Here is a 23,680-nt window from a genome sequence, read left to right on the forward strand (position 1 = left end):
CCAAGGAGCTGCGGGCTACAACCTCCCTCCTCTTTTCCTGCAGGCCCCTTGGGGGTCTGGAAGGAGGGTCCGGCAGTAGGAGGTCCCTTGGGCCCCGGATGAAGGGCTTGCCCCGGGAGGGGCTGTCAGCTCCTGCCTACGACACGCACACTGGTTTTTTTAGAGCCAGCAAATGCCCCAGCCAATGTTTTCTAGTTGTGACAGACAGGGTCCAGGGGACAGAGTTCCTTTTCACTCCCAGGGCTGTCCCCTTCTCCTGCGGACCACCGGCTGCCACTCCAAGCCCACGTCCCCTCCAACCTGCCAGCGGGGGCCACACGGGGCCCACCCTCATGCTAGGTTTATGCGGCTGCTCCAGGTTATTTGAAAACATATAAAACCTTTTCTTTTAAAAAAGCAAAGCCTCATCTTTCATGGGAATCCAGTGTTTTCTTAACAGTCCCAACGCAGCATCTGCAGGAATTTTCCAGACTTGAGAAGAGAGGAGGGAGAAAAAAACAAAACAAAACAAAACAAAACTGATCACCTCTGGTTTCTGACGGAGCATGCATGATCCTGGCTGGATTCTACATTTAGAGAGAGTGATGCAGGGCAGGGAGCAAGATTCTGGCTTCTGGGCCAGCGCTCCGCCTGGATTTCTATTTCGTAGGACAGCCTTCCTGGGCCTGGCCATGCTGGAGGGCTGTGATTCAGTGGGCGTGAGCCCCAGAAGGGAACCGTGCGGGGGCCGGGGAGGGACAGCAGGCGGTGGTCCTTGGGGGAAGGTGGAGGAGAAGACGGTTTTTGGAGAATTTGCCAAGTCTTTTCCACGCAACTGCATACCAAGGACCCAGCCCCCGGGCAAGGGGGCGCCAGGTGTGGGGCTGACTCTTCACTAGAAGGTGATGGGGCTGCGGGACATGTGGGTCCCCCGGCCCTCCCTGGAGGGCTCTGACACCACTGACCCCAAGTCTTAAAACCTTGCGAGCCCCTGGACCCAGCAATCCCGCCTCGTGGAATTCATCACCGGAAATAGACACAAGCAGGGTGATTTAGCCACGCCCATGATCGTTGCTACAATGTTATATGGGTGAAGTGGACAGTTCTCCATGTTGGCAAGAGGGCCTGAGCTGAGCAAACTATAGTTCAGCCATCCCCTGGAATATGAATAAAAATACTGTAGACGATGCCATGGAGAGGTGGTCTCGGCAAACTGTCCAGTGAGGTAAGCAGGTTACAAAGCACTGTGGACGGGAGGTCATCCATCGCGTTCAACAGACGAGTGGGGACATCTGAATCTGTATCTACCTGACGTGCCAACGTAGGAAAAGTCTACGCCAAAATGTTAACGGTGGTCATTTCTGAGTGGCTTTTCTTTTCCAATTCTCTGCGTGTCCTAATGTTTCCCACGATGAAGTAATGCATCCTTTTGTTTATTTCGGAGCACGGCCAGGGAGACAGACTGCCTGGTCTAGCCTTTCCTGTGCACCCTTGGGCAAGTTGCTTAACCACTCTGTGCTTCAGTTTCCTATCTCTACAACGAGGACAGCACCTGCTTCTCGGGGTTGCTGAGGTCAACACTAATATATGCAAAGTGCTCAGCTCACTGCCTAGAAGATAATGAGCACCCAAATGTTAGCTGGTTTTAGTATCCACTTGTTTTTCTACATATAAACATGTCATTGCGCTCGATGCTGAGAATACGGCAGTGACAGCGACACCCCAGTAGAGACAGACGTTAAACCAACACTCACGCACAATTAATTCCCTGCAGTTAGGGGCAATGATTAATTCATTACGGTTAGGGGCAGTGCTGTGCAGGCACTTCGAGAGCACTTGCCAGAGAGCCTGTTGACGATTTTGACCATTTTCCTTTTTTTTAATGTTGATTTATTTCTGAGAGAGAGTGGGGGGGGGGGGGGCAGAGAGACTGGGAAACACAGAATTGGAAGCGGGCTCCAGGCTCTGAGCTGTCAGCGCAGAGTCCGGTGCAGGGCTCGAACCCACGAACCGGGAGATTGTGACCTGAGCCGAAGTCAGACGCTTATCAGACTGAGGCCCGACTAAGGCACCCCTTGACCACATTCTTAAGAGCCGTGGGAGCGTCGACATTGAAGAGTTTCAGGCAGGGTGACAAGATCAGAAGTGCATGGCTTAAAAACTCACTGCGTCTACACTGTGGACTGAGAGGGACCCTGGGGAGGAGACTTCGAAGAAGGTGCTCTGGGGTGTGGACCAGGGAGAGGAAGCTTCCTGGGCTCCACTGGGGACCAAGGTGGATGAAGCCAAGCGGACAGACTCCAGCGCCCTGGAGGAGGTGGGGTCCGAAAACCTTCAGTGACGTCTTTGGAGGAGCTGGGGTAGGGTGTTCGGTGCTTCCAGCTTGATGAACTGTGTGGGTGGTCCCCAGATGTAGGGGACACGGCGGGGGAGGAGCAGGTGTGGGGGCTGCAGGGCGTTGGGTTCAGGAAATGCTGATGTGGAGGTGGGGAGTGTCCAAGGGAAGAAGTCCTAGAGGCAGTATCCTCTGTGGCTGCTTGGAAGGCAGGATCCCGCAAGAGGTCAGGTGCAATCAGCACTGGGCAGAGGAGAAACCGTGGGTCTGGGAGGCTGACTCACCAAGGCCAGGAGGACCAAGATCCAAAGCCAGGACATCACTGGAGCCCATCAGGGAGAGGGCAGAGCCCAGACAGGGCAAGGCGGGGCCCCGCGGACATGGAGAGGCACGCAGGGCCAGGCACCACGGGTGAGCAGGGTTCCAAGGGCATCTTCCCAGGGCCTCTAAGCTGTGCGGACACACAGGGCAGCTCAGCCCAAGGGGTCCCTGCAGATCGGGACCCCCCCCAGGGTTGGGGGCTGCCTCCCTCTAAGTTGGGCATGTGGTCCTCATCCCGGCTGGCCCTAGGTTCTGGCTCTGGGAGCTCCCCACCCCAGGACACTCTCCCCTAGAGCCTCCCATGGATCCCAGCGGCCTCACTCTGACCCCGCCAAAATGCCACCTCCTCCCACTGCCCTGGAGCAGCCTCACCTCTACCTGCCACCCACGCAGGGCCCACAGGGGCCTGCCTCCTGTCCTCCCTGTGGGGTGGGAAGCCCAGGAAGGCAGAACTTCACCTGTTTCACATGGTAGCGGGGCAGGGACAGTGCCTGGGACATTGTAGGTGCTCAGTAAACATTGGTGGAATAAAGGACTGTAGACACAACAGGGAAACAGATTTCCAGAGAGGGGGAAGCTGGAAAGGAACAGCCCACACTCTTTCCAGCCCTTCTCTCAGGGGGATTATGAGTAATTTTATGTTCTAACTTCTACATGCCAGCACCTTCCAAACTCTCCACAGCGAACCAGCATTTCTGATGGAATCAGAAAACATGGGGGTTCAACTGCTGTTTTTAAATGAATCCCTGGACGCTCTGGAGAGGGATGGGGCGGGGGGGGGGCGCTCAGCTCTAACTGAGGGAGGTGAGAGGGGACTGCTGGTGGGGGCCGGCCTGCCCCTCCCCTGTCTGCCTGCCCCGGGAGCTCCTAGTGCCATCCCCCACCACCCCACCAGCCCCGGGAGACACAGGCACTTCCCAAGCCACCGGAGCTGGCCTGTGCCCAGAAATGTGAGCCCCTCCCCCTTTCCTGGTGACTCATTTACCTGTTGTTGTTGTGTGCACATCACACACACGTGACCACGAGGACTCAGCCCTTCTCTCCCGGGCCCCGCGTCATGTCACCTGGTGGGGGAGCCTGGTGGGGTGTAGCAGTTAAGGGCACGGACCCCCGATTATACTGTTAGACAGGACAGACGGACATCAGCTCTGCCACCAGGACGTCCAAGGTCATGTTTCTCCCCCCACACCTTCCAGGCCTCCTTTTCTTTAAACAGGACTCAGCACCTGCCCCGTGAGCGTGGTGGGTCTGTGCCACCAGTGAGCTCGCGCTCCGTGCGTCAGCTGCTGTTCCCCGCGAGGTTTAGGACAAAGTGGGAAGGCGGGTGGATTTGCCAGCTCCCCCCTTCTCGGGGCTTGTGTGGCTTCACGTTTTGGCCCGGCCCATTTGGAAGATGTTGAGGAAAACATATGCCCCGTGGAAGGACACGTGACAGGCCCCGGGACGGCTGTGACAAGTTAATGAATTCTGCCGTGGTTACCCCAGGCACACGTCCGGGCCGCGTGGCCCGCCTGTCTGCGTCCTGACCTTTAAAGGTGAGCGTTTAATACCCACCAATCACTCGCAGTCTGATCGAATGTTCGGAAGATGAAACCTGAGAGAAGAGTGACCGTCATTCCCCTTCCCGCCCCCACGCGAAAACACTGTCATTCCTTTCTGAATCGTCACAAAACTTTGCAAAGCTGTTTGTCGCTCCCACCAGCACTTGCTGGGGAAACCGAGGCACCTTCTGGCATACCTAATGGCAAGAGCCAGCCGGCAGGGACCCTTCACCCAGCAGGACCCGCACCGGCCAGCTTTGGGGTGAAGGGGACCCCAGCCACCAATCCACACACGGCTTCGTCACCTTCTTCTCTTTCAGTGTCCCCACTATCCGCTGCACCAACCTGCACGGAGGACCACCTCGGTTTAGGAGTCTGGGTGCCCGACTCAAGCTGAAAGGATGAGAACGTGTGTTCTTTCCGGTAAGGGGGGTCCACAGGTCAAGCAGGGTTGAGGGCGGGCAGACTCCGCAGCTCTGTGTTTGCTCAGAGACCCAGCTTCTTCCCGTCTTTCCACTCTGTGCCCCCGACTCTCTTTCTACCCCCACCTCGCTGTTGTCCACGAACTGGAACCAAGGTGGCAGCTGTCACCTCTGTCGTCATAGCTGGACCTGCCGCTTCTCTCAGCAGCTCCTTTTCTCCGGGAAGACCCCAGACTAGACAGCCTTCCAGAAACTCCCTGAATCAGTCATCATTCTGGCGCCTCAGATTGCACGTGTAGTCCCTGGAGGCTCTGCCCAATGGCACCACCCTGGCCTTCACATCAGTCAGCGAATCAGATTACGAATTTACTCCCCATCGGTGAAGTTCTTTCTTTTCTAAACATATGAAAATGTTTCCTTTTTTACTCACTCTTAGCTTTATAATTTTTAATTCCATCAGGGCGCCTGGGTGGCTCAGTCGGTTGAGCGTCCGACTCCAGCTCAGGTCATGATCTCGCGGTCCGTGGGTTCGAGCCCCGCGTCGGGCTCTGTGCTGACAGCCTGGAGCCTGCTTCGGATCCTGTGTCTCCCTCTCTCTCTGCCCCTCCCCTGCTCGTGCTCTGCCCCCCCCCCCACCAAAAAATAAATAAACCTTAAAGAATTTTATAATTTTTAATTCTATCATCAATGGTCAAATGATTTTTTTATCTTGATGATGGTGATGAATCTTGGTATTAGGTGTTTCCAAATAAAACACAACTGTTAATTTTCCTGATTGCTACTTCCTTTTTAATTTATTTTTAAGAGCTGATATTTATACTTAGCCAAAGTCTGATTCTTAATAAAATTTCACAGTGGATTATTATTTGGTTTTAGAAATTAACAAACAATGCCTACACGTTAAAAAACAATAATTTAACATGCTTTAAGTAAATCAGTTCATTAAAGGGGACTGAAGGCCCTCATGGCTCTAGGAAATCTGCCTTTTCAACATGTATTTTATTATACATGTTTATTATACATGTGTACGTAATTTTTGTGAATTTTTTTGAAATTTTGTGAATTTTGTGGATTTTTTCAGAAATGTAATTCCTGAGTTAAATACAAATCGATATTTAATACATCCTATTTTGTTGATTCCTGCTTGAGTTTATTTTAATTTTTATTTATATACTTGTAAACACAATAATCCAGACTTTTTTTTTAACCCTTGAAAAATCGATTTTCAGAAGTGGCAAAGGCCTCATATCTCCTTAAGTAGTTGATATCTAAATGGACGTACTTTCACAGATATTTACATTCCCTCCATAACGGACAATCTTTTGACTACAGCCGGAAAGTTATCATTGTCACAGCTGTAACACCCGCCAAACGTCTAAGTCGCTAATTAGGCACCATAATGAGAACGGTCGCATGTGGGGATGGTGCGCCCTGACAATTACCAGCCCCTCGGCCTAAATGTCTTACATGGCTGGGAGAATTACCCAGAGAAGAAGGGAGCCAGGCGGACCTCGCCAGTGCCTTGCCGTGCACGGCGAGTGTCATACAGAAGAAAAAGCCGTGACCTTTTATCAGCATCCACAAGCAGGAATTAAGAAACAAAGTTCTTTGCTGAGATCGATTGCCCTGGGATCCGATGGCGCCCAAAGAGCTGGTTACAAGGTCGAGCAATTAAGAGCTAGAGCCGAAGTGACTCACATAATTGCAGAGTTGCTCATTTTAACAGCCTGATTGGAAATTGTCAACACCGTGTCTGAGTCTAATGAAGCAAAGGGAATGAAAACAGGTGACATCTTCAAATAATATTATTAGTAAATGCATTGACAATACGTCAGATGACAAAGACAACTCCGATCCAGGGGCTTATTAAGTCCAAAAAAGTTTCCGTTGCAGATTGATGAATCTGTATATTAACATATCACTAAATGGGCTCGGTTAATAGCACCAATTAGAATCTCTAAAGGAGAGAACCTGGGGAGACGCTGCTCGCTCTTTAAACTGGTCCCGAAACAAATTACTGGGGATGAAACGCTCAAACTGGTAAATTAATACTTTGAGACACAGACCGTCCTGAAAGCCCCACTGCGTCGTGGACAGATGTGCTATAACGCTGGAAAGCATTGCAGCTCACAACAGGAGTTTGTTCTAGAAAGCCCTGAGGTCCAAGTAATGCGTGGCATTACTCACAGCCTCTCGTGTGAAAAGTTTGCATGAAGATCTCACTTCCCGCTAAGTGACATATCAAATGGGTGACTCTAAGATGATGATGGCACTGTGTGTTTGAACATTACCTGGGGAAAAGGAAACGGCATCTTAATACTGGGCTCGGCCATTCCACACCAGCGTGACTGTCCAAAGAAGGGGACTGGGTCAAGAGCTTAGGAGCTAAGAGAAGAAATGCACGGTGGGACACTGGCAATGACTCACTTAGCAACTCTCCCTTGACTTTGACAAATGGTGTACTTCACCTGGCCTCTTGGGGTACCTGCATGAACTTAACTGGAATTGCAAGGATCATCAGGCTGAGCTGTCCTTCAGCTACGCAGGCTGTGAGAAGCAGTCTCAAACGTGTAGGCAATAGCGTTCGCACGAGCCCTTCCCAAGGAATCAGCTGGAAGGCTGGTGGAGAGCACTAGATGTGTTTAATTGTGGGTCTGGAGGCATAACACATAACTGTTACGAGTTCTGACAAAATAGAACACAACTTCAAGGGGGCGGAGGAGGGAGGGAGAGAGGGGAATGGAATAAATCCACCGGCTGCCGCGAAAGTGACAGGTGGGAGGCACAGGACGTCTCCAACGCTGACAAACCAAATATTAGTGTGCAGCGTCTGAAATTGCCAGGATCCGACCACTTTTGACCTACGAAAATGCCAGTTCTATACGGCTCAAGCTAATTAAACATAATAAAAATACCAGAATGAAGACAGCCACCCAAACAAAAACGCAGGCTTCCCTAACTCGCAAAAGAATTGCAAAACAAAACCATGCCGCAATACAGATATACCTTGAAAACATCATGCGTAGGGAAATAAGGCAGACCCAGAAGGGCAGATCCTGCGTGATTCCACTTAGAAGTGGTACCTAGAGTAGTCAGACTCGTGGACAGGAAGTGGACTGGAGGTCACCAGGGGCTGGGGAAGGGGTCGTGGAGGGGGACTTGTTGCTTAATGAGCACAGAGTTTCCATCTGGGGTGAGGAAAGGGCTCTGGCAATGGATGGAAGTGACAGATGTGCGACACTGTAAACATACTTCGTGCTCCTGAATCGTACACTTTAAACAGGTGAGTTATATCGTATGTGAAATAGATCTCAATGAAGATATTTACCCCCCCCAAAAAAAGTGAGAAAACAGTAAGAAGAAAAGATATTATGCTTTAAAAAAGAAGAAAAAGGGGCACCTGGGTGGCTCAGTCAGTTAAGCGTCCAACTTCAGCTCAGGTCATGATCTCATGGTCAGTGAGTTCGAGCCACGCATCAGGCTGTGTGCAGACAGCTCAGAGCCTGCAGCCTGCTTCGGATTCTGTGTGTGTGTGTGTGTGTGTGTGTGTGTGTGTGTGTGTGTGTGTCTGCCCCTCCCCCACTCACACTCTGTCTCTCTCTCTCTCAAAAATAAAATAATGTTAAAAAACAATTTTTTAAAAAGAAGAAAGAAAACAACATGCAGAGAAAGAAATAGAATAAAGTGCCAGATACACAGAAGTATAACATAGCAGAGTGGAGACCAGCCCATCAGTCACAGTGAACATCAACAGGCTTGATCACCTCTTACAAGAAAAAGATTTTCAAATCAGCTTATACAGCAAGCAATGCCACTAAATCAGTGATTTAGGAAGACTAAAATTCATGGACCAGGCAAAGGTATATTGGGCCAATGGAACCCACAAGACAGGGTAGCAATAAATGTGACAAAGATGTGATGTTATTAGGCCAAAGGAGATTTAACAGTTACGAATTCCTGTGCAACAAAGAACAGGCAACCACCCTCCCAAAACACATGCCACAGGAGATGTAAGAAGAAATGGACAGAAACACATCAACGCACTGCTCCCTCTGATCACACGCTCTTGGTCAAGTAAATGACAACACAGCAAACAAAACAGAAAAGGTATTTAAAAAACTCTCTTGGGGCACCTGGGTGGCTCAGTCAGTTAAGCATCCGACTTTGGCTCAGGTCATGATCTCGCAGTCCGTGAGTTCGAGCCTCGTGTCGGGCTCTGTGCTGACAGCTCAGAGCCTGGAGCCTGTTTCCGATTCTGTGTCTCCCTCTCTCTCTGACCTCCCCCGTTCATGCTCTGTCTCTCTCTGTCCCAAAAATAAATAAAAAACGTTGAAAAAAAATAAAAAAAAAATAAAATGCACTAAAAGTGTGCCTTAGGGGTACCTGGGGGGCTCAGTCAGTTAAGCGTCCAACTTCAGCTCAGGTCACAATCTCACAGTTTGTGAGTTCGAGCTCTGCGTCGGCTCTGTGCTGACAGCTCAGAGCCTGGAGCCTGCTTCGGATTCTGTGTCTCCCACTCTCTCTGCCCCTCCCCTGCTCATGCTCTGTCTCTCTCTGTCTCTCAATAAACATTAAAAAAATTTTTTTTAAAGTGTGCTTTAAACACAAATTTCAAAAAAAAAATTTCTCGCTGGAAATTTGAAATCTTGCTTAAACAACTCTCAGGTGAAAAGCAAAATGCAAAGTGAAATTGCCAGGTTTCTTGAAAAATAATGACAACACTATATATTGGTATCTTTGGGATACTTCTAAGACGATTGTCAGAGGAAAAAAAATCATAACTTCAAATACTTTTATCAGCAAAACAAAATAATGAAAACAAGTGAGCTTTAGCTCAACGAGAACTAGAAGGTGAACAACATAGTAAGCCCAAAAAAAATGCACAACAAGGAAATAACGGAGTAGCAGAAATTAATGAGGTAGTGGGACTATAAATGGAGCAGCCGCTCTGAGAAAAGTCTGGTGGTTCCTCAAAAAGATAAATGCAGAGTAACCATGTGACAGAGAAATTCCAGCGCTAGGTATCTGCCCAAGAGAAATGAAAACACATGTCCACATAGAAACTTGAACACGAATGCTCATAGCAGCATCATTCGTAATAGCCGAAAAATGGATACAACCCAAATGTCCATGCACCGATGCCTGGATAAACAAAGCACGGTCCACCCACACAATGGAATATCATTCAGCCATAAAAAGGAACAAAACACTCAAGCATGCCACAACCTGGATGAGTCTCAAAAACACGATGCAGTGCGGAACGAGGCCGACACCGAAGGTCACACACTGTAGGACTTCTTTTACATGATCTGATACAGGCAAACCCGTACAGGGAGTAGATTGCCAAGGGACTGGGGGAGGGGAGAGTGGAAAATAATTACTTAATGCGTACGCGGTGTTTTCACGGTACAATGAAAAATGTTGTAACCAGAGAAAGCCAATGGTTGCACAACATCGTGAATATGCTAAATACCACCGAAGTGTTCGCTTTAACGTTGGTTAATTGCGTGTTATGTAAATTCCACCTCAGCTTTGAAAAAGAAGAAAGAAAAAAAGAAATTAATGAGGTAGAAAAGAGAAAAGCCATAGAACTAATTAGTAAGTCAAAATCCTGATCCTCTGAAAAAAATTAACAAAGTGGGGAAGCCTTTCATTATCAAGAAAAAAAAAAAGGAATAAAGCACATAGATACAAAATAAGAAATGATAAAGTAATCCACATTACAAAAGAGGGGTTTAAAAAATACAGGGCGCCTGGGTGGCTCAGTTGGTTGAGCATTGGACTCGTGATCTCAGAGCTCAGGTCATGATCCTACAGTTCATGAGTTCGAGCCCCACATTGGGCTCTGGACTGGCAGTGAGGAGTTTGCTTGGGATTTTTGTCTTTCTCTCTGCCCCTCCCCCACTTATATTCTCTCCCTCTCCCTCTCCCTCTCTCTCTCTTTCAAAATAAAAATAAACTTTTAAAAAATCATAATACAGTTGACCCTTTAACAATATAGGTTTGAACTGTCTGGGTCCACTTATACATGATTTTTTTTATATAAATACCGTCCAGTCCTGTAAATGTATTTTTCTTATGATTTTCTTATTAATGTTTCCTTTTCTCTAGCTTACTTTATTGTAAGAATACAGTATAGAATATATATAACATACAAAATGTGTGTTAATCAACTGTTCACGTTCTCAGGAGGCTTCTGGTCAACAGTTGACTACTGGTAGTTAAGGGATACGTGGATTTCCAACGGTTGGCACTCTCACCCCCATGTTGTTCAAGGATCGTCTGTGGACCACATTACACAACTTTATAAAAATAAATGTGAAAACCTAGATGAAATGGATAGTTTTCTGAGAAAGTAAAATTTACCAAAATTGATCTCAGCAAGGACAAGAAGGCATAGATTTATTCCACAAAAGAAATGGAGAACATTACGAAGGTCTTCAAGAAGAGATAGAAAGAAAAAACAAAACAACAACAACAAAAAAAAACAATGAAATTGGGGAGCTCTAAGAGTAGAAACCTTCAGTATATAATATAACATAATATATATTATATTATCTATAATATATATTATAGATAATAATATAACATAATATAATATATATCATAGTACATTATAATATATTATATTATATATTATGTAATATATATAATATATATTATGTAATAATATATAATATATTATATTATAATATACTATGATATATATTATATATATATAAATTTTTTAATGTTTATTTATTTTTGAGAGAGGGAAAGAGACAGAGCACCAGCAAGGGAGGGGCAGAGAGAGAGGGAGTCACAGAATCCGAAGCAGGCTCCAGGCTCTGAGCCATCAGCACAGAGCCCGACAAGGGGCTCAAACCCAGGAACTGGGAGATCACGCCTGAGCAGAAGTCAGACACTTAACTGCTTAACAGACTGAGCTGTCCAGGCACCCCTTGATGTATTTTTAAATGCTAAGATCCACTCACACTAACAGGAAGTGAGGGAAAATGAGACTTCTCCAAATAGACCTTTTTAAATGATTTTGACTTTTGGACCATGTTACTATATTACACATTCATAAAATTAAATCAACAAGACTTGGCGGGGGGCGGGGGGGGGGCGGGGAACCCTCGAATTGAATACAAACAGAAACAAATGAACGTAACTGTTATCAGTTTCATACCGGAGCCACGTCGAAGAAAAAAAAGAATGACTTCAAGTACTTTTTAAACACATGGATCTGTTTGTGTCAGGATAAGAAGAACGAAAAGAAATTCTGAGCTTTGAGGCCCCCCTCCCCCGCTCTAGCAGCCATCCTGCTGCATCTCCTGAGGGAGCTCTGTCAGCCCTATGATCCGGTCGCCGCTCCCCACTGCCCTGCGATTTTCCGATTTTCCGTGGGCTTAGAGGCAGAGGGACAACAAAAAGTGGCCGAGAATGGCCAGAAGGCGCCTGAGGCAGAAATGCAGAAGGAATGAAAGGCAACAGATAATGAGGAGCCAACAAGGCGGAACAGCACGGAAGCTCTTTGTGGGTCTCGCGTCCATGAAATCCAGCCAGACCCACGCTAAACCATCCTACACACCTAGAAAGCTGATTGGAGGATTAACACAACATCTGCACAACCCGAACCACAGAATTCAGCAGGTACGTGATGCGGAGAGGTGAATTTGGGGAGGGAGAAGCCCCGGAGGGTCGGGAACCGCTTTTGTGAGCGGAGAGAGGAGGGAGACTGGGGAGGTGGGGGAGAATACGGGAAAAGCACCCCTCCCCAAAAGCAGCTGGAGAGAAAGTGGAAAATTGGAAATGGCCGCAGGGACTAAACTAAAAAGAGAGAAAGGAGGAAGGAGAGGGTTTAAATTCCATTAAGACCGTAAACAAGGGGAGCGCAAAGGCTGCACCTCCACAGCTCCCTACCTGGCGGTGCTCGGGTGGGAAGGGCGAATCCCCAGGAACAGAGTGGCGTCCGGGAGGTTCTCGGGCCACACGGGAAAAGCGGTTCCACTGCTCGAAGGACATCTGGTGGAGACTGTTGAAGCCGCCTGGTCCCGGCGGACCCCGGAAAACGGCCACATTCGCTGGTGCCGGAGCAAGGTCGTTAAGGGTGAAGCCTGGTGCCAGACGTGTGTTGTGATTTTCCACCATCCCTGAAACGCTGCTGCTACACTATCTCGCGAACGTTTTCTGGGGCAGGTGACACCTGGCCGCAGTCTCAGGGCACCGGCAGCAGCAGGGTCCAGCAGGCGTTCCTGGGCGTGGCCGACATTTGGCTGTCGCTTGAGGGGCCATCCCTCCGTGAGACCCTCCCGCAGAGGGGCGGAACGGGTCAAAGCCGGAAGTAAGGGGCCAGGGAAAACAGCCGCATCTGAGACAAAACTCGGGAGAGAGGTTCTGCCCGGGGCCTGGTCACGGAGAGTGCAAAGGCAGGGAGTGGACGAAAGCTGAAGACAGAGGACGGGTGCTCGATTGCTGATCCGGGAGAACAGAGCGGGTAGCTGGGTGGCGCCATTTTCACCGCTGCCGCGCAGGCGCATACGCACCCACGAGCGCCGCAACAACCCACCCCAGTAGACTAGCAGCGCCATCTAGTGGCAAGCGGAGCTGTTACACCGAGCCCCGCCCAACTCGGACAGCTTTGCTCTTGAAGAACACGAGTCTCACCACCGGCTTGGTTTATGGACTGTCAAGCACTTCATAGTCTCACTTCTGGGGGAAAACGAGGTAATTTCAGTCCTACTTCAATCTGTTAGAAGATTCATCTGTTCAATTTTCTTTTCTTTTTCTCTTTTACACTTGTTTGCTTTTTCTCGAATACAGAAAGAGAAAAAATTCATTTTTATTTTCAATTTTTATTAAAAATATTTTTTTAATTTTTATGGCTATATTTTTTACTTTTGTGTAAATTTTTTCAAATTGTAATTTACTTCCATCATTTTATTTTAGTCTACTTCAGTGTATTCACCGTTTCAAATTTTCAAACAATCTCCTTTCTTTTTCTTTTTTCTCTTTTTCATTTCTTTTTCTTGAATGCAGAAAGAGAAAAACTTCATTTTTACTTTCAATTTCTATTAAAAACATTTTAAATGTTTTCCGATATTTTTTGCTTCTATGTAAATTTTTTCAAATTCTATTTTACTTCCATCTTTTTAGTCTACTACAGTGTACTCACTTTTTCAAATTTTCAAACGATTTCTTTTTTTAATCTTTTTTCTCTTTTTCATTTCTTTTCCTTTTCTTGAATACAGAAAAAGAAAAAATTCATATTTATTTTTAATTTTTGTTAAAAATATTTTTCTTTAATTTTTTCTACTATATTCTTCACTTTTGTGTATATTTTTTCAAATTCTGTATTACTCCCATCATCTCATTTTAGTCTACTTCAGTGTATTCATTGTTTCAAATTCTCAAACGATTTCCTTTTTTTTTCTCCCCCCCCTTTTTTTTTCTCTAATCTGTCAAACCATTTTCAACACCCAGACCAAAACACCTAGGATCTGGCATCATTTATTCGATGTGTGTGTGTGTGTGTGTGTGTGTGTGTGTGTGTTTAATTTTTCAATTTTAATATTTTTTAATTTTAATTTTTTATTTCAATTTTTCTACCTCATTAATTCCTTTTCTCACTTCAGAATGACAAAACGAAGGAATTCACCCCAAAAGAAAGAGCATGAAGAAATGACAGCCAGGGATTTAACCAACACAGATACAAGCTAGATTTCTGAATCAGAATTTAGAATCACGATAATAAGAATACTAGCTGGAGTCAAAAATAGATTAGAATCCCTTTTTTCAGAGATAAAAGAAGTAAAAAATAGCCAGAATGAAATTAAAAATGTATAACTGAGCTGCAATCATAGATGGATGCAGCGATGGCAAGGATGGATGAGGCAGATCAGAGAATCAGAGATATAGAGGACAAACTTATAGAGAATAACGAAGCAGAAAAAAAGAGGGAGATTAAGGCAAAAGAGCACGATTTAAGAATTAGAGAAATCAGTGACTCATTAAAAAGGAACAACATCACAATCATAGGAGTCCCAGAAGAGGAAGAGAGAGAAATAGGGGTAGAAAGGTTATGTGAGTAAATCATAGCAAAAAACTTTCCTAACCTGGGGAAAGACACAGACATCAAAATCCAGGAAGCACAGAGGACCCCCATTAGATTCAGCAAAAACCGACCATCAACAAGGCATATCATAGTCAAATTCACAAAATACTCAGGCAAGGAGAGAATCATAAAGCAGCAAGGGAAAAAAAGTCCCTAACCTACCCTACAAGGGAAGACAGATCAGGTTCACAGCAGACCTATCCACAGAAACTTGGCAGACCAGAAAGGAGTGGCGGGATATATTCAATGTGCTTAATCAGAAAAATAGGCAGCCAAGAATTCTTTATCCAGCAAGGTTGTCATTCAAAATAGAAGGAGAGAGAAAAAGTTTCCCAGACAAACAAAAATAAAGGAGTTTGTGACCACTAAACCAGCCCTGCAAGAAATTTTAAGGGGGACTCTTAGAGGAGAGAAAAGATTTTTTTAAAAATGTGTAAATATATATATATATATATATATATATATATATATATATATATACCAAAAGCAACAAAGATTAGAAAGGACTATAGAACACCACCAGAAACTCCAACTCTACAAGCATCATAATGGCAATAAATTCATATCTTTCAGTACTCACTCTAAATGTCAATGGACTCAATGCTCCAACCAAAAGACATAGGATAACAGAATGGATAAGAAAACAAGACCCATCTATATGCTGTTTACAAGAGACCCACTTTAGACTTAAAGACACCTACAGATTGAAAATAAGGGGATGGAGAACCATCTATCATGCTAATGGTCAACAAAAGAAAGCCAGAGTAGCCATACTTATATCAGACAATCTAGACTTTAAAATAAAGACTGTATCAAGAGATGCAGAAGGGCATTATATCATAATCAAGGGGTCTATCCACCAAGAAGACCTAGCAGTTGTAAACATTTATGCGCCAAATGTGTGAGCACCCAAATATATAAATCATTTAATCACAAACATAAAGAAACTCATCAATAGTAATACCATAATAGTGGGAGACTTCAACACCCCACTCACAGCAATGGACAGATCATCTAATCAAAAAATCAACAAGGAAACAATGGCTTTGAATGACACACTGGACCAGATGGACTTAACAGATATATTCAGAACATTTCATCCTAAAGCAGCAGAATATACATTCTTCTCCAGTGCACATGGAACGTTCTCCAGAATAGACCATGTACTGGGACACAAATCAGCGCTAAGTAAGTACAAAATGATCGAGATCATACCATGCATATTTCCATACCACAATGCTATGAAACTCGAAATCAACCACAAGAAAAAATTTGGAAAGGTAACAAATACTTGGAGACTAAAGAACATCCTACTAAAGAATGAATGGGCTAACCAAGAAGTTAAAGAGGAAATTAAAAAGTATATGGAAGTCAGTGAAAATAACACTACAGCCCAAAACCTCTGGGACGCAACAAAGGCGGTCATAAGAGGAAAGTATATAGCAATCCAGGCCTTCCTAAAGAAGGAAGAAAGATCTCAGATACACAACCTAACCTTACGCCTTAAGGAGATGGAAAAAAAAAAAACAGCAAATAAAAGCCAAAACCAGCAGAAGACAGGAAATAATAAAGACTGGAGCAGAAATCAATGCTATCGAAACCAAAAAAAACAGTAGAACAGATCAATGAAACCAGAAGCTGGTTCTTTGAAAGAATTAACAAAATTGATAAACCACTAACCAGTTTGATCAAAAAGAAAAAGGAAAGGACCCAAATAAAATCAAGAATGAAAGAGGAGAGATCACAACCAACACAGCAGAAATAAAAACAATAATAAGAGAATATTATGAGCAATTATATGCCAATAAAATGGGCAATTGGGAAGAAATGGAAAAATTCCTAGAAACATATACAGTACCAAAACTGAAACAGGAAGAAATAGAAAATTTGAACAGACCCATAACCAGTAAGAAAATCGAATTAGTAATCAAAAATCTCCCAAAAAACAAGAGTCCATGGCCAGATGGCTTTCCAGGGGAATTCTACCAAACATTTAAGGAAGAGTTAACACCTATTCTCTTGAAGCTGTTCCAAAAAATAGAAATGGAAGGAAAACTTCCAAACTCTTTCTATGAAGCCAGCATTACCTTGATTCCAAAACCAGACAGAGACCCCACTAAAAAGGAGAACTATAGACCAATTTCCCTGATGAACATGGATGCAAAAATACTCAACAAGATATTAGCCAACCGGCTCCAACAATACATTTAAAAAATTATTCACCACAACCAAGTGGGATTTATACCTGGGATGCAGAGCTGGTTCAATATCCACAAAACAATTAACGTGATTCATCACATCAATAAAAGAAAGGACAAGAACCATATGATCCTCTCCACAGATGCAGAGAAAGCATTTGACAAAATACAGCATCCTTTCTTGATAAAAACCCTCAAGAAAGTAGGGATAGAAGGAGCATACCTCGAGATCATAAAAGCCATATATGAACGACCCAATGCTAATATCATCCTCAATGGGGAAAAACTGACAGCTTTCCCCCTAAGGTCAGGAACAAGACAGGGATGTCCACTCTCACCACTATTATTCAACATAGTATTGGAAGTCTTAGCCTCTGCAATCAGACAACACAAAGAAATAAAAGGCATCCAAATTGGCCAGGAGCAGGTCAAACTTTCACTCTTCACAGATGAAATGATACTCTATATGGAAAACCCAAAAGATTCCACCAAAAACCTGCCAGAATTGATTCATGAATTCAGCAAAGTTGCAGGATATAAAATCAATACACAGAAATTGGTTGCATTCCTATATACCAACAATGAAGCAGCAGAAAGAGAAATCATGGAATCAATCCCATTTACAGTTGCACCAAAAGCCATAAACTACCTAGGAATAAATCTCACCAAAGAGGTGAAAAATCTATATGCTGAAAACTATAGGAAGCTTATAAAAGATATTGAAGAAGACACAAAAAAATGGAAAAATATTCCATGCTCCTGGATAGGAAGAAAAAGTATTGTTAAAATGTCGATACTACCCAAAGCACTCTACATATTCAATGCAATCCCTATCAAAATAAGACGAGCATTCTTCACAGAGCTAGAACAAATAATTCTAAAATTTGTATGGAACAAGAAAAGACCCCGAATAGCCAAAGCAATCTTGAAAAAGAAAACCAAAGCAGGAGGCATGACAATCCCAGACTTCAAGCTATACTACAAAGCTGTCATCATCAAGACAGTATGGTACTGGCACAAGAACAGACACTCAGATCAATGGAACAGAATAGAGAACCCAGAAATGGACCCACAAACATATAGCCAACTAAACTTTGACAAAGCAGGAATATCCAATGGAATAACGACAATCTCCTCAGCAAGTGGTGCTGGGAAAACTGGACAGCGACATGCAGAAGAATAAATCTGACCACTTTCTTACACCAGACACAAAAATAAACTCAAAATGGATGAAAGACCTAAACACAAGACAGGAAGCCATCAAAATCCTCAAGGAGAAAGCAGGCAAAAACCTCTTTGATCTTGGCCGCAGCAACTTCTGACTCAACACGTCTCCAGAGGCAAGGGAAACAAAAGCAAAAATGAACTACTGGGACCTCATCAAAATAAAAAGCTTCTGCACAGCAAAGGGAACAATCAGCAAAACTAAAAGGCAACTGACAAATGGGAGAAGAGATTTGCAAATAACATATAAGATAAAGGGTTAGTATCCAAAATCTATAAAGAATTTATCAAACTCAACACCCAAAAAACAAATAATCCAGTGAAGAAATGGGCAGAAGACATGAATAGACACTTCTCCAAAGAAGACATCCAGATGGCCAACCGACACATGAAAAAATGCTCAACATCACTCATCATCAGAGAAATACAAGTCAAAACCACAATGAGACACCACCTCACACCTGTCAGAATGGCTCACATGAAAACTCAGGCAACAACAGACGTTGGCGAGGATGCAGAGAAAGAGGATCTCTTTTGCATTGTTGGTGGGAATGCCAGCTGGTGTAGCCACTCTGGAAAACAGTATGGAGGTTCCTCAAAAAACTAAAAATAGAACTACCCTACAACCCAGCAATTGCACTACTAGGCATTTATCCAAGGGATACAGGTGTGCTGATTCGAAGGGACATATGCACCCCCATGTTTATAGCAGCTCTATCGACAATAGCCAAAGTAGGGAAAGAGCCCAAATCCATCCATCCATCTATGGATGAATGGATAAAGAAAATGTGGTTTATATATACAACGGAGTATCACTCGGCCATCAAAAAGAATGACATCTTGCCATTTGCAACTACACGGATGGAACTGGAGGGTATTATGCTAAGTGAAATTAGTCGGTCAAAGAAAGACAAAAATTATATGACTTCACTCATATGAGGACTTTAAGAGACAAAACAGATGAACATAAGGGAAGGGAAATAAAAATAATATAAAAACAGGGAGGGGGACAAAACAGAAGAGACTCATAAATGTGGAGAACAAACTGAGGGTTTTGGGAGGGGTTATGGGAGGGGGATGGGCTAAATGGGTAAGGGGCACTAAGGAATCTACTCCTGAAATCATTGTTGCACTATATGCTAACTAATTGGGATATAAATTTTAAAAAATAAAAAATTAAATTAAAAAGAAAAATTCTGAGCTTTGAAAAAGAAAAGAAAGTCTGAACTTTTAGTGAGAAGTCCATTGTTGCCAGTGGATTTGGGCACTGCAATTCTTAAACTATTTTCTGCGTAGGGTTGAGCAAAAAAGTAAACATGGATGTTACTAAAAACCAAGGTTCTTTCTACAAGAAGGAGGGTGCACAAATGAGGTGGGGAGGACTGGAAGAACCCCAAGATGTTGGAATGAAATTAGAACTATCAATATGAGCTAATTCTTAAATATTTACTTGTTAGCTGTCTCCGCTGAATTGACCTAGAAGTTGGTAACAGGCCTGGGGCAAGAAAACTCAAAATTATTGGTGCCAGAAAGAAAGGAAGCATTCAAAACTCATGGAGACATGTCGAAATTTTATAAGAATTGGCCTGAGGAAGCTCCCATCAGACAACTTGGGTGGAATTTTATCATCAATGAGCATAAAGCATTGAATTTAAAAAATGAAATTTTAAAAGGAGGATTCCAGCTCCGGCCATAGGAAATGCCTTGGAGAGCTAAGCCCCTTGCTGACAACAACTGAAAAATAGATGAAAAAACCTTGGGAGGGCACTGGAGAACAGCCAAGGCGGACAGAACTTGAAAGGATACGCCCTGCGAGAGGAGAGAAGTGCGTGGTAGGAATTGCACAAACATCCCCACTTTTTCCATAGGGGCATTTTCCACTTCCCAATGCAAGGACACCAAATCCAGCCAGAAAGCAGAAGACCTAGGGGACTGGGGAGACAGAGTGGATTCAGAGCTGCCAAATCAGCTGGGACTTGAGGGGTAGAATTGTGAGATGGTGAAATTCTCTGCATGAATGCCTCTCAAGTCACCGTCTCAAGTTGGGATTGCTCAGGGTGAGACCCTAAGACTCCATGCAAACAAATTGGTAGACTAAGGAGCTAAGGGGGGACACACCAGCCAGTGAAGAATGATAGAGGCAGATGTTGGAGTTCATGCCCCGCAGGACTGAGGGTCTTTGGGAGAGCCCCTGGGCTTTCAGATGAGTCTGCAAAAGGGCCACATCTTAGAAGCTAGGGAAATGCTCTGGGACTAAGGATCACATCAAGGAGTACAGATTATCCTAGGAGTGAGGGGAAATTAGAATAAGCCAACCCTAATAGAACTCAAGACCAACGCTCAGCAAGGTCAAGGAGATCTGATAGACTGCATGCCAGAAGAAAAAGCCTCTTAGGAGGAAAATAACATAATGTAGAGTCTCTTCACCTTTATATCTACAACATCTGGCATCCAAACAAAAATTGTAACGCATTTAAAAAAAAAAAAAAAAAGGATCGAGATGCCTGGGTGGTTCAGTCAGTTAAGCATATGACTTCAGCTCAGGTCATGATCTCATGGTTCTAGAGTCTGAGCCCCGCATCAGGCTCTGTGCTGACAGTTCAGAGCCTGGAGCCTGCTTCCGATTCTGTGTCTCCCTCTCTGTCTGCCCCTCCCTCACTCGCACTCTCTCTCTCTCTCTCTCTCACTCTCAAAAATAAACATTTTTTAAAAAATTATTTTTAAAATAAAGGACCCAATGACTGAAAACCAAAAGTTTCATTTTGGAGAAGACACCAAATGACAAAAGAGACCAAAACTATAATAATAATAACAATAGGTTTTGAATCATAAATGATTTTTCTGAAGTTTTGAATCACAGATGATTCAGACATTTGAGGCTAGCAATGAAAGAATTTTAAAATAACTCTGATTCATATGTGCAAGGAAAGAGGGAAATTCACTGAGGACCTGGGATTTATACTTTTAAAAGAGTCTAATGGAAGTTCTAAAAATGAAAAATATTAAAATTAAAAACTCAATAGGTGGTATTAAGAGCAAAAGAGAAAGTCAGAGAAAATCCAGAGTGAATCACAGAGATAAAAAATAATCTTGTGGTGTTTACATACCAATGTCCTGCTGGAGGAAGAAATCTCTTATGCAAACAGAACAGACCATACCCTCAAAATATTCAGAACCAGAGGTGAACTCAAACTAACTAGACCAGTAACCCAGACCCGACCAAACTCCTAATTCTACCTGTGTAAAAGGGAAAAGGGCACACTGTCTCTGGGGGAAAATTAATATTTATTTCAGCCTTTTTTTTTTTTTAAGAAAATGCTCAGCATACAGTCACTATTTACAAGACATGCAAAGAAGCAGGAAAATGTGACCCCCAAATCAGGGGGAAAAAAAACTGTCACAGGAAACAGACCAATAGATGACCCTGATGCTGAATTTAGCAGTCAAAAGCTTTAAGATAACTATTATAAATATTTAAAAATCAGATTAGAGCAGAAGATAGCCAACATGTATTAAAAGATGGGGAATTTCAACAGATAAATGGAGTCTCTAGAAAAGAATGAGATGGCAATCAAGAATTTAAAATTTCATTATCTGACACAGTGTAAAAAAAAAAAAAGGATTAGTGGACTTCAAGACAAGTCCGTAGGAATTGACCAAAATGAAGCCCGAAAAACTGGAAGAGAAAAAAAATGAGAATACAGCAATGGGATGTGTGAGACACTATCCAGAGTTTCAGACATAATTTCCAAGATATTCAGGATCTAATAGAAAAGCCAGAATTATCCTAGAACCAGGAGCACATCAAGTGAGTGAGAAAACAATTAATAGACGCTAAGAAGGAGATGATGATACTAGTGTTGGAATTATCCAGAAGGGATTTTAAAGCAGCTCGTCATAATGAGCAATTACAAACACACTTGAAACAAATAAAAGTGTAGAAAGTTTCAGCAAAGAAACAGAAAATAGAAAGAAGATCCAAATGGCAATTTGGGGACTAAAAGATATATTAACCCAAATTAAAGTCTCATTGTATGGAGTCAACAGAAAAATGGATAGGACAGAGGAAAGAATCAGTGAACGTGGAGGTAGAAAAACCGAAAGCAACAAATCTGAACAGAGAAAAAATAGAACGCCAAAGAATGAAAGACCGTCGGGGACCTGTGGGATGATAACAAAAGGTCTAACATTCATGTCATTGGAGTTCCCGAAGAAAGAGCAAAGAGTACAGAGCCAGAAAACCATTCAAAGAAATATGGCTGAAGGCATCCCAAATTTGGCAAAAGACATAAACCTACCCATTCAAGAAGTTGAGCCAACACCCACCCTGATAAACCCAAAGAAACCCACACCACAACACATCCTGATCAAACTTCAGAAAACTAAAGACCAAGGAAAAATCTTGAAGCAGTGAGAAAGGACATGTAACCTATGGGAGGAAGCCAGCTTGAGTGGCAGTGGATTTCTCTTCAGAAACCAGGGAGGCTGGAAGGAAGTGACCCGTTTTTTCAAGCGCTAAAAGCAAAGAACTGTTAGCTCCGAATTCTGTATCAGGCAAAATTCCTTCCAGAAGGAATGGGAAGTAAAATACTCTAAGGTGAAGGAAAGCTAAGAGAATTTTATACCAGCAGATCTTAAAAGACTGGCCAAAGGAAGTTCTTGAAACAGAAGGGAAATGATAAAAAAAAGGAATCTTGGAAGATCAGAAAGGAAAAAGGAACAGCACCAGGAGCAAATAGTGAGTAAATGCAATAGAGTTTTCTTCTCTCTTGAGTTTTCTAAATTATGTTTGATGGCCAAACCAAAAGGTGTAACACTGCCAGGTATAGATTTCAATGTGTCTAGAGGAAATCCTTAAGATAATTCTATTAGAAACAGGGGAGGCAAAGGGACCGAAAGGGAGGAAGTTTTCTATATTTCACTCAAAGTGGCAAAATGTGGACACCAACAGATCTTTGTGGTGATGGAATGGTTCTGTGCCTCAACTTCAGAAACGATTGTGTGAATCTACACATGTAACAAGATGGTATACAACTGCGCATACACATCATACCGATGTCCGTTCTCTGCTTGCGATAGGCACCATAATTATACAGGATGCAACTACTGGAAACATTGAAGGAAGAGCATATGAGACTTCTGTGTGCTATCTTCGCAACCTCCAATAAATCTATTGTTGTTTCAATATATAAAATTCTTAAACCGGCCAATGAATCTTTTTACCTGAATGTGTTTCTGCAGAAATTTAAAAAACGCTGGCAAAAGTAATACCATGTTACGAGCCTTAAAGACACTGAAGTCATTAAGATCCCTGGAAATGACTACAAGAAAAAAATAAATGATTAAAAATAAATAAAAAGTTCTTTAAAAAAAAAAAGAAAGAAAAAGATGAAGGTGAAATGAACAAAATTTTCAGACAAACAAAAGCGAAGTGATTTTGTCACCAGCTTACTAGCTTAGTATACAAGAAATACTAAGCAAGTTTTTTTTAGAACAAATGGAAATAGTCCCAGAGGGAGGCACAGAATTATGGGAAAGAATGAGGAATATGAGGAGTAAGTGGT

At 43.5% G+C, this 23,680-nt stretch overlaps 1 long non-coding RNA gene and 1 other non-coding gene across 2 annotated transcripts; one reads left to right on the forward strand and one right to left on the reverse strand.

Annotated features, from left to right (window-relative positions):
• Positions 1-1,881: 1,881 nt before the first annotated feature.
• Positions 1,882-3,915, reverse strand: LOC128316224 (uncharacterized). Its single transcript, XR_008299818.1, has 2 exons — positions 3,094-3,915; positions 1,882-2,760 (listed from the first exon to the last, which is right to left on the reverse strand). It is a non-coding gene; the product is annotated as an uncharacterized LOC128316224 (long non-coding RNA).
• A 19,400-nt stretch (positions 3,916-23,315) lies between these two features.
• Positions 23,316-23,445, forward strand: LOC113601687 (small nucleolar RNA SNORA33). Its single transcript, XR_003422972.1, has one exon. It is a non-coding gene; the product is annotated as a small nucleolar RNA SNORA33 (small nucleolar RNA).
• Positions 23,446-23,680: the final 235 nt, after the last annotated feature.

The sequence above is a fragment of the Acinonyx jubatus genome, chromosome B3, assembly GCF_027475565.1.
Source record: "Acinonyx jubatus isolate Ajub_Pintada_27869175 chromosome B3, VMU_Ajub_asm_v1.0, whole genome shotgun sequence".
Taxonomy (NCBI): Eukaryota; Metazoa; Chordata; class Mammalia; order Carnivora; family Felidae; genus Acinonyx; species Acinonyx jubatus.